This window comes from Neopelma chrysocephalum, unplaced genomic scaffold, assembly GCF_003984885.1.
Source record: "Neopelma chrysocephalum unplaced genomic scaffold, ASM398488v2 Primary Assembly neopelma1_84, whole genome shotgun sequence".
Lineage (NCBI taxonomy): Eukaryota > Metazoa > Chordata > Aves > Passeriformes > Pipridae > Neopelma > Neopelma chrysocephalum.
The window spans coordinates 10,660,985-10,672,377 of record NW_020897746.1 but is presented as its reverse complement, the minus strand read 5'-3'; positions in this window follow the sequence as shown (position 1 = coordinate 10,672,377).

Below are 11,393 nucleotides of genomic sequence, written 5' to 3'. Positions count from 1 at the left end.
ATTCCCCCCGCGGTGGCGGCGGGACCCGCGCCCGTCCCGAGAGGGCGCCAGAGGCTCAGGAACGGCGCAAAGGGAGCGGGGGAGGGGGGTGCGGGGGTGTCGGTCCGTCCCGTCCCGGTGCCGCCCCCGCTGGGGCAGAGGGGGTGGGGAACCCGAACTACCCCAAAAATACCCCGAATCGATTTTTTTCTTTTCTTTTTTTGTTTTTCTTTTTCGCTTTTTTAAAACTTTTTTTGGGGGCGTCCGGCGCGCCCCCTCCCGCGCTGCGACACCCCCGCGTCCCCCTTTATTATTATTATTATTATTCCTCTTTATAACTCTATTTATTATATGTTAATATAATATTATTATATATTTTATCTTCTATATCTATTTCTCAGCCCAGTGGTCCCGTCTCGTCCTTCCCCGCGGGGCCGGACCGGGCTCGGCTGCTGCGCCGTGTGGGACCCGCATCCCTTTCCCGCATCCCGGTCCCTCATCCCGGTCCCGCACCAGCCCAGGCTGGAGACCCTGCGGTGGAAGGAGCGGCCTCCCCCCTTCTTCTTCCCTCCTCCCCCCCCAAAAAAAAAGTTTTGCCGAGTTGACCAACTTTTTGTCATCGAAACAAACCAACAAAAGCGAAGGAGCGCCGGGAGCTTCCCGGCGTTATCTGTGGATAAACGCAAATATTTCTCCCGACAGAAATAATCTTTATGGATTTCTGTGGATCACACGGTCTCATTTTCATTAGCAAACGGCTCTTCCGCGCGGATAAGGATTAAACCTGAGGGATGCTGGCGGCGGAGGGGTCACTCTGAGTCATTATCTAGGTGGGCAATAAAGCTGATCCCATTTTTAAGGTTCCAGGAGAGGGGGGTTTGCTGGGAGCTGTTGAGTGCGAAGGCAGCTCCAAAGCTGCCCCCCCTTCCCGCCTCCCTCCCCTTCGCCCTGGGCTCCGCAGCGTGTTCGGGGGGGAGAGAGAGACCTTCGACCGGTTCTCCCTTTACAAACTGCGCAGCCCATAATTTTTCATTTCAACTCGAGCGTTAAAGTTGGGGCTTTATCGAAGCTGCTTTAATTTGCTGCTTTAATTTGCAGCCTTTGTCCCGCCGGACAATCCTCGGGGCAGCGGCCGCTCGGGGCCGTGTCCCGGCGGGGATCCCGTATCGCGATTGTCGCCGTCACCTTAACGAGGGGGTTTGAAGGTATTGGAAACGGCACGTGAAAAAAAAAGTATATTAAAAAAAAAAAAAAGAAAAAGGCAGCAGGGAAGGAACTCTGAATAAACGCAGTTGAAACCCTCTCCCTGGTAGACCCTGGTTGTCTTTAGCTTTCCCTGAGATTATTATTATGATTATTATTATTGTTATAATTTTTTTTTTTGCTTGCAAACTTTTGGGAAGTAGTTTTTTCTTTGGGTGAGTTTAAAGGTAAGTGTCTGTCCTCTTTCCAGAGCCTTTGTCTGAAGGAACAGGGGGACTGTGGGGTTTTTCTTCGCGAGAATTTGGGGTTTCTTGTGGCTGAAACACGGAGGACGCTTTTCCCAGCGTTACATTTCTTTACTTTGCTAAATATTCAGTGGTCCTGGAGAAGATCCGCTGAGTTTTGTATCTTTATTTGCAGTGAAACGGGTAAATTTAGAGCAAAAGGGGTATTTCTGAATGGTTTTCCCTTGGTAATTTCAGCTCTAGGCTAGTGCATGATGGAATTTAGCTCAGCAAATCTCGTTTAATATATGTGTTTGTTATAGAACATCAAAGAAAACGCAGGCAGTAGATTGTTCTTATCTCAGCTGGAGCTGCTGTAGCAAAAATCTGAACAAATGTACCTGGAGGAGAAAAATATGGTGACAACAGATTGTTCCATGGCTTTGCTGCTGATTGGCAGAGATAAACACAAGAACAATTTGGGAGGATAATTGATTTAATGAAAAGTGTAATAATTAGAACATTTTTCATTCTGAAAGTCCATCTGCTGAAAGGGACTCTGCCTTTTCATCCCCGAGCAGCCTGTTTTAACCAAAGAAAGTGGTTTGACAAGTTTGAACAATAAACAAAAGAGAAATGGGAAGGAGCTTTCCAGTTATTGTGTGTGATTTTATAATTTCTGGATTATTATTTTTAATTCCTGTTCGATGGACTATTTAGACAACGTGGACAAGCTGATTAATCACAGTCGTTTTGCAGGGTTAGAAGTTTCCTTTGGAGCGGCTGAGCTGCTGCTGCTTTCCCCGTCAGGATGGAAGTTTTCTTTTCTTTTGAAAGAATTAACATTGTTTTACCCTAAGTGGCGAGCTCAGATATCAGGAAAGATTGTTAGCGAGGATTAGAGCCCTCGTTTGATGGCTTTTTTCCTGCCTTGTGCTAAGTCAAATCACCGTTTTTTAGGAAATAATCTTTCCAAGTGGAGTGGAGGAGACAGGAGTTTGGGCAGCAGAGGGAACAGCACCGTGTGGGGCTTCTGGGGGAGGTTTTTCTCTCAGAACTTAAGAGTGTTGATGCGCCTCAGATCAGTTGTGCTGGAGTAAGACCTGGTTTATTGGTGTTTGGTGGCATCTAGGGGGGATTGATCCAGATCCCTGGTGAAGTCCAGCCTCTCCTCCGACCCCCCCGGCTGTGGGGTGGGTGTTGGACGGGCGGCGGCTTCTCCAGGGGTGTTGTGATGTCACCCCGTCCCCTCTGACCTCACACAGGCCAGCGGTGCCTCCGTGCCCTGCCGGGAATCCCCCAGGGGGTGAGAAATCCAGGGAGAAGCTGGTGCTGCCTCCCGGCCCAGGGAAAGGCTTTCCCTGCTCACGGCGAGCGACGGGCGCAGAATGGGAAGGTTTGGCTTAGAGCGGAATTCTCTGAAACAAAAGCATTCCTGCAGCCTCTCTCTCAATTTTGATACAAAAACTCTATCACTCACTGATCAATGGCACGAAACATGAAATTCCAGATGGGGCCATGCCTTTGGATTCATCCAGGATGGTTTTCTCCTGTGCCTTTGGGCGGCTCTCGGCAGGGAAGGTGCTGAGTGCGGGGTAATAATTATCACCCTCTGTCACCCCCTCCCAAACAGGGACATTTCCCTCGGTGTGGGAGCAGTGCTGCATCCCACCAACCCCAGCAATGCTCCCACACTCTGGCTTTCCCCCCTGTGCTGCAGGAGGGCTGTGAGCAGGGAGGGCTCAGCCACGTCCTTTGTCGCCGCTCAACATTCTCCCTCCCGGCGCAAAACCTTCGTGTTTTAGCCCGTTTTTCTCCCATCCCCTTTTCCCAGCCGTGGTCGGGCCTCCAGGGCAGGGATCCCATGTTGTGCCAATCCAGGTGTTACTGCTTTAAGTGCCAGAAGAGTTCCTGCTGCAGGGATGAAACCTGTGCTCTGTTTTTGGGCTCACCTGCCCAAGAGCTGTGGCACCATCCCCGGGACACGGGGTTGGTGTTGAACCCCTCCTGAGGCTGCCCTTGACACCGTGTCATATTCCAGCTGGTCCAGAGGTGTTGGACACCTCTGCCACGGCCTCCCCAGCAGGGTTTGCACAGAGCTGTGCTCGTGGCCCTTTTTTGTCCTGTATCTATTTATTTTTCAAAAGCCCCAGCGTTTCTCAGGCACATTCTGGCACGTCCTTATCAGAAGGTCATTGCACAGCGAAAAAAAAAAGGAGATAAAGGGCAGTAGCCAATGGGTGACGTACTGGGGGCAGAATTGTCTTTAATTTTGTAAACCCAGCCAAGAATTTCATGGTATTTTACATTTATGTCATTGTATTAATTTTTAAAGTTTATTTTTCTGCCTCGTCGTGCTAATACACGGCCCTCAAAAGCTGCTGCGCCCTGAGCTGGAGGCAACACAGTGTGTGATTTAAGCTTGACAAATCCTGGCCTGGGAATGGGTGAGCAAACCAGTGGACAGGCATTTTTTCCCCCTTTTTCTGTATATAAAGTAACCAGGAGCCTGAAGACTCCAAGGCAAGTGGCTCAAAGATATTTGGTTTTAATTCAGGCCTAAAAATCCCACCCTGATGGACTCGCTCTGTGAAGTGAAAGAAGTTGAGGAGTTTCAGAGGAATAATCCCGGTGCTGTGGTGAAATGATCCCGATTATTTCCAGGCTGGGTGGCAGCGTTAATGTGACCACGTCTGTCTGTTTTAGCTATTAAATATCTGCACACTCATCGGGGCTGGTCAAGCAGCAGCACTTGAAATCGTGTGGAGATTTATTTATCACTTAAAAAATAATCCTGGGAAGGCGAAGATCCTGCCGGGGAGGGAGTCGGGGTTGGGGTGAGTCCTGGAGGCAGCAGAAAAGGAATTGTGAGCAGAGAAAGGCTGGTTTCCCTTGGAAAAAAGCTTTGGAAGTGCTGAAAATCTGAGAAAAAGAGGTGAAAAATGGGGATTTTTTTGCTTTTCTACCAAGAAATACCAGCGCCTATGGGCAGCTCCCCAGTTTGCGGAGCTGCTCCCGCGCAGGAAAACCCAGGGGTGGATTTACCCTCACTCCCACTTTGGAGTCGGGATCTCCGAGCTCCGGAGGAGTTTGAGCATTCCCTGGCTCCGGCACAGCCTCCACCATAGCGAGGAGAGAGAACCTCTTTGCTGTTCCCTTCCCTTTCTCCCACAGCTGGAAACCACCGCGCGCAACCTTGGACTTCACAAACGCTCTTGTTACTTTTGTTTTTTCTGTTGTTTTTTTTTTTTTTTAACTTCTGGAGATTAAAGTGCTACATTTGGGGGGGAGCATTTATTTATTTATTTATTTATTTATTTATTTATTTATTTATTTGGCTCCAGGCTCTGCAAACTTGGCTAAATGGAAAATTTATCCGTCTCGGTTAAAGCGGGATTGGAAATACCCTCCCCAAAGTGGCTTTTTCCCCCCCCTCCCAAAGGTTTGTTTTTTTTTTTTTTTCCCCTCCTAAGAGAAAAAGAGGAGAATTATTAATTTATTCTTCCTCCCTCCCCACCCCAAGGTGCACCTTTAGCTTGTGGGAGCACTCTGGGCCTGCTCGGCGGTGCCCATTGTGCTGCTGGCGGTGGCTTTTCCAGGCACAGCATCCCCCGGATGTCAGCCAGGGCTGGAAGTGGTTCCCCATCAGATGCAAAGATAAATCAATCTGGTTCTAATCACTCGGGGAGGGGGAAAAGTGATCAAAGCCAAAAGCAAAGCTCCAGTAAAGAGGACAAAAGACGGGGTTTTAATTCGTAACAATACGAGCTCTTCCAGAAAGGGCAAAAAGCCCCGGGGGGAACGCTGGAAGCAAGTGATCACCATCATCTTCTCCCTATTTTTATCCATTTTTTCCTTTAAATGAATGGTGCAGCATCAGTGTCACAGTCTGTGGTCTCTGTGCCATCAGCCACACGTCCCCTCTGGGCACCGTGACATCTCCCTCTCTTCATGAGGTTAAAGAGAAGTAGAATTTCTTTAGAAGGCGTAAAACCCGCTTAACAAATTTAAAACCCCCCAATCTCTCAACCCGAACATAACCAACCCCCCCGGTGGATCCTAATTTTTACACATCTCTGTGTTTCCAGCTTTATTTTGACCATTTGTCCCCCCCCACAGCCCCTTTCTGGTGAGCAGCAGGTCGGGTGCAGCGTGAATTAAACCCGCTGTGCGGGTCCCGCGCGATGCTCCGCGCTCACATCCCCACAAATAAACGGCCGTAATTTTAAACCGGCCCTATTATGTTTTCCCAAGCAATAGTTCAAGTTACACAGCCCCGGCAACAGCTTACAAGAAATCCATCAGAACTTGGAAGGGGGAATAAAACTGCCATTCTCTGTACCTGTTTGTGCAGCTCCTCGCTAATGCAGGGAGAGCCCGACTGTTTATTTGGAGAAGTAAAGTTGTGGAAATATACTTGGAGGGTGTAATGTGGACAGCACGTGTTTCTGGGAGCTACCTGAAGTCTGTGCCCTAATGGCTTGCAGATGTCCCCGGGTCACCGATTTCCTATGGGCCAGTGGCAGCGCCCACCCCTCCCGCTCGTCAAATTAAAAAAAAGAAATTAAAAAAAAAAAAAAGAAAGAAGGGAAGGGGGGGAGAGGATGGGGTTTGGGGGGGGAACCCGGCTTCTGGAACTTGTAAAATTGTTTGTTTGGGTTGTTTCCAGCTCCCATCCCAGCGCTGCTCCTGAGTGATTTGGAAATTCTAGCTGCCAGGTCCATGTTGGGGTGGAACGATGATTTATTTGAAAAATAGAGAAATCTGCTATGGGATCACTTCGAGTTTGCTCAGGGTGGGGAGTTTATTTACACTGGGATTATTTATGTAAAAAAACCTGCAGTTTTCTCTACTGAGTAATAAACAGGGATTTGTTTTAGTTTTATACATATATATTTAAAGACAGACTCACGTATGCAGGCAGCCCTAGAGCTGGGTCTTGCTGTCCTCTCTCTATGCCAAGTGCAGAACTTTGTGCCCAGGCACTCTATAAATATTTTATTTTGCATAGGCCATAAATCTTGAGACGTGTCTAAGAATTTAGATAATTTTTTGGGTGGTTTGTGCTGTATTTCTTCCCCGGGGCTGTGGGGAAGGGGGTGCTCAGGGGCCCCCTCCCTTCTTGGTGTGTGAGTCCCATCCTGTGCCCGATGCCACCCCGGGGGTGCTGAACCCACCACGCTCTGGGCTCGTTCTGCTGAAACTTGGGCCCATTTTTCCCTGGTGTCTCTGCAGTTGGATGTGGCCGTGTCTCTCCATCCCTTAGGGACGGGATGCAACCCCAGGAGTGAGCACTGAGCCTTTTCCCAGCTGCTGCTGAATGTGGGACACCGTTTTCCTGCTCCTCAGGATGCTCCATCCCGGGATCTCCCAGCAGCTCCCAACCTCCTCTTCCCCTGGGAAAGCCTTCCAAGGGATTTTTAAGGTGCCTGTTTTTGGTGGTGACAGCTGGATGGCATTGCTGGCACCGGGCACTCAGGGCTGGTGGGTTGTTCCCAGCATCCCTGACACGTTCCCGGTGCTTCCCCCCTTTCCTCCCTTTTTTGCCCCGTGCTGATAATTCCGGGAGTTTTCCACGGCCAGAGGGGTCGGGATGAGCACCATGAACCTTGTCCAGGAGGTGCTGAGATGAGATCCCAGCTGATTTTAAATGCCTGCCCTGGGGCTGGACCGGGATCCAGGTCTCCATCCCAATCTGGAGGGACAAGAGGCAGGACAGCCCAGGAGCCGCTCGGGTGCTGCTTTAATTTCTCTCCGAATCACCGCATAACCCACAAACAGAACTGCTTTTTGATCGATGTATTTATTTACTTTTAATTTAACAATTTGCAGAGGAGGAGCATTTATTCGATTTTCCTCCTGCTTTCCTTTGCTGGAGTGGCAGGAGCAGGAGCAGCTTGTGGTGAGAAGAAAAATAGCTCAACACTCGTGGTGTTAAAATTACTGGAGCAAAGGAGAAGGAGATAGAAAAGCAGAAGTGGGGAGGGCAGGGAGTACTGGTTTTTCTGCGTCTGTCTCTCTACCTGCCTCTCCTACCTGTGACAGATTAGAAATATGCTCTGGCCATTTAGCTTGGCAAAAATCGTACTTTTTTTTTTTTTGCACGAACGCGAGAAAAAAACTCATCCTGCTGCTAAGTGGGAAAAGTTTATTCTGAGAATAACACCCTCCAGCTCCCAGTTTTTTTACCTAGAAATGTTTGCTATGCCTTAATAATAACACAGAAAGTCTCAGACTGCATGACAGAATATCGTTATATTTTCTGGGTTTAGGAAAAAAAACCCCATTATAAATATGTCTCCGAACGGTGTATATGTACCTTGGCGTGGAGTTTAATTTGCTGTCAGTCTGAAACCACTCTTTATCGTGATCCTGGCTTCCTGCTCCCAACACACAAACCTGGGTTTGCCTTTGGAGAAAAGGATGGAATCAGGTGCTGCCCCCGACCAGGGCGAGGGAGCTCTCGGGGAAGCCCCAGGAGACAAAAAGATGTCCCCAGTCCAGTTTTATTTTGGTTTTTAGCATTTAATTCTGAAACCTGCAGTTGGGAATTTAGGCTACGAGTCCTGCTTGCCACACTTCTCCAAAATAAACTCTGGCTGCAGGGTGATGGTTCAGTGGAGTGAAGGAAAGAGAAGCGCCGTGAGAACCTACCTTGGTGTGGAGCCCGACTCAGACTCAGTCCTGACTCACTAAGCACTGTCTTTGCAGCCACTGGAGAGACTCTGGTGGGAGTTCAGGGGGATCTGGGCAGGGAGATGACTTTTAATGTGGTGTTTTTAAACATAGCCCAGGTGCTCGACTGTTGGGATCCCCCCCCAGCCTGTCCTCAGGTAGTTAACATTCACCAAAATATTGATGGCAGTTACCTTTCCTGCCAGCTCTTATCTGAGTGGGCTCGAGCAGGGCTTTGGCAGAGCCTGAAAGGAGGTATTGTTACCTTGCAAAAAAAAAAAAAAAAGAAAAAGAGAAAGAAAAAAAAAAGGCAAAGAAAACTCAAAGCTGAGAAACAAAGGAGGATTTTGGGATCAGCCCTGGCTGGGACAGCACTGCTCTGCCAGCCCTGGGATGGGACTGTCCTCCCAGCACCAGCCCCAGGGCCTGGCAGTGGGGAATGTTTGCTCTTTAGAAAACAGCTGGGTTTGGGTTTTTTTCAATCTATTAGTGAGGCTTCTGAGCATCCCTTTTGTGTGTGAATTCAGACTAAATAAGATACAGGTATGTGTCTCCTTCTCCCTCACCACTGTCCTGTGCCCCCCTTTGGAATTCCTGCTCCCATTTCTGCCAAATTTGACAAAGAGCAGGTTGAAGAAATAATTTTAATTTTGTTTTTTTTTTGTAATTATTGTAGAGATACATTTAAACACTGGTGAGAAAAAGCACAGCAATGTGCACTTCTCTGTACTAGACCCCAGAGAATCCATGGGACCATTCATAGGAAGGCAGGATCCTGTTTCTTGCTGCACATTCAGCTCCTCATGGGCTTTTTATTGAGTTCTTTGCTTATCTGTCACCTTATCATTTGTCCTTAGCTGGCTCAAAGACTGTCCAGAATCAGATCCTTTATCATTTGGGGTCAAACGGTCCAGGTTTGGTGTCCAGGCCAAATAATTTCCATGAGGTTTCTTTTTCTGAGACAGCTTGAACAACAGGCCCTGAAGAGGTGACAAATCTGAGGTGTCCAAAATTACCTGAAACTGCACAGAAACACCCACATTTTTTCTGTATTACTGGGGCAGGAGGGATATTTTGGGATAGGGAGGAAAAAAAAAGAAAAAAAAAAGAAATCTCCCGAAGAGAATCAAATCCAGTCCTACTGGTCTGGTAGCATTTGTGGAAGGAAAAACCAGGAGGACAACGGGGTGACTGTGGAGTGAGAGGAGACCTCTCTGCCTGGGGAAGGCTCTTTAGGCAAATATCAGATGTTTTGGGGCTGTTTTAGGGGAGTCTGGTGCATTGGGCTGATGAAGCTCTGACCCTTTAACTCCCTGCCTGGTGCTGCCACCCTCAATCAGGGCTGTCCCGGGGGAATCCAGCGCTCAGGATTAACCTTGGGGTTTGACCCTGCAGGATGCTGGGTGCTTTCAGCTGCCCCCCGAGCTGGGGGAGTCACTTCTGGGGGCTTTCTGGGGGGTTTCTTTGCTCGCCGTGGCCCCGGGGAGGGTTTTCAGCAGAGCGCGAGGGGTGTTTGCTTCAGCTGAGGGAACAAGGCCGGTGCTCCCACCAGATGCCACTTCTCCAACCAGGCAGTTTCCCGTCAGCCCCCGCTGGTGATTAATTTTCAACATCTTGTGCCTGACTTGCCTGATCCGGGGCCGTTGACTCAGAAAACAGGAAAGGTCAGTTTGACTAACACCGAACCCGACGCCGGCGTCGCATCCAAAGCAAACAGTCCCGTGGGATCCAGGGTCACCCCGGAGGATCCCGTGTGAGGAGAGGGCAGGTCTGTGCCTGTGCTCACCCTGCTCACACCTCAGGGCTCTCCCTGCCAGGGGGAAGGTGTGTGAGCCCTCCTGGCTTGTAAAACCAGGAGTGTTTTTGCAGAGGGATTGTTTCTATTAATTAAAAGGAGAGGGAGAGCAATGATCTGCTGCAAAGGGGTAGGAAAACATCGTTTTCTGCCCCGTGAGATCCTGGTTTCTGATCTCCTCGGCACAAGGTGGGACAACACTCCACGGCTGTGGTGTGGGGAGGGTTTCCTGTCCCAACACAGGGTGGCTGGTGATGGGCTCCCAGGTCTGCAGGAGAGAGGGTGGGATGTCAGCCCAGGGGCAGCTTCCCACTGCCTTCTCCTGGTGTGCAAACAGGGATCTCAGCCAAGGAGATTGCAGAGCTTTGCCAGGGGACTCTGCCTTGCTGTGCCAGGGGGTGGCCTGTTCAGGGGGAAGATGTTGCTGGGGATCAGGAATGGGGATCAGGAATGGGTGACGGAAGGATGTGGGGGGATCAGGAATGGGTGATGGGGGGCAGGTTTCAGCCATGTCCTGGGTCATTTTTGAGCACTACCTACTCCACTGAGGTCCCAGCTCTGGTGGCCTTGGGGCTCTGAGTTTCAATAAGCCACCTACAGTTCCCTGAGGTCACATCAGATGGTTCCCTGTGGCCTCCAGCTCATCACACACAACCCCAGCTGTTTATCTGACCCCTCTCCCAGACAGTGCACTGATAGAATACCCTGCACATGAAACAAGGGCTTTGGTTTGTAGTGAATTTTAAAAAAACTGTTTTGTTGTGGCATCTCTGGACATAAAATAACCACAGTCATCCATCACTTCAATGGCTTTGCAAGATCCACGGAGCTGATAATCTGTGATAAAGAAATCTCCAAGCTCTAGCACATCCTCCTTTTCTTTACTTGTGCTCTGAGCTGCATCAGTTGGGCAGCCTTGGTCTGGCTGTGTCCATGTGGGGGGACAGCTCTGTGTTACAGCAGTGCAGGGATAGGAAACGGGTATTTTCTTATGATTTAAGAGAGGTAGAGATACCAAACTGACCCCTCAGTGTTTTTTCCCGATCCAACTGCTAATGCAGTACCCTGGAGAAGATCATGGAATTGCAGAGCCACGTTTGACCCACTGCAGGAAAAAATACATCCACGTTCCTCAGCTTGGGAACTTGGCCTTGGCCTGCTGAATAAGGAGGCTGCAGTGTTTAGACGTGGAAAGGGATCCTGCATTTCCATAGGAATGGCAGCGAGTTCCTCCCATCACCTTCAGATTGTATTTCTAAACGATGCGGGACATTAGAGCAAATCAGGAGGTGATTAGCCAAAATCAGGGGGTGATTAGCCAGAATCAGGAGGTGATTAGCCAAAATCAGGCAGTGATTAGCCAGCCTGCTTGGCTGCAATCACACCTTTCAGCATTAATCACCCACTCCTTGAGTGTGGTGAAGTTGAGCGTCTTCGGTGGGGGCTGCTCAGGGTTTGGTGTCCTTGGCCAGGACGAGGATTGTTCATCAGCCCGTGGGAAATGAGGGCTCCTTTGT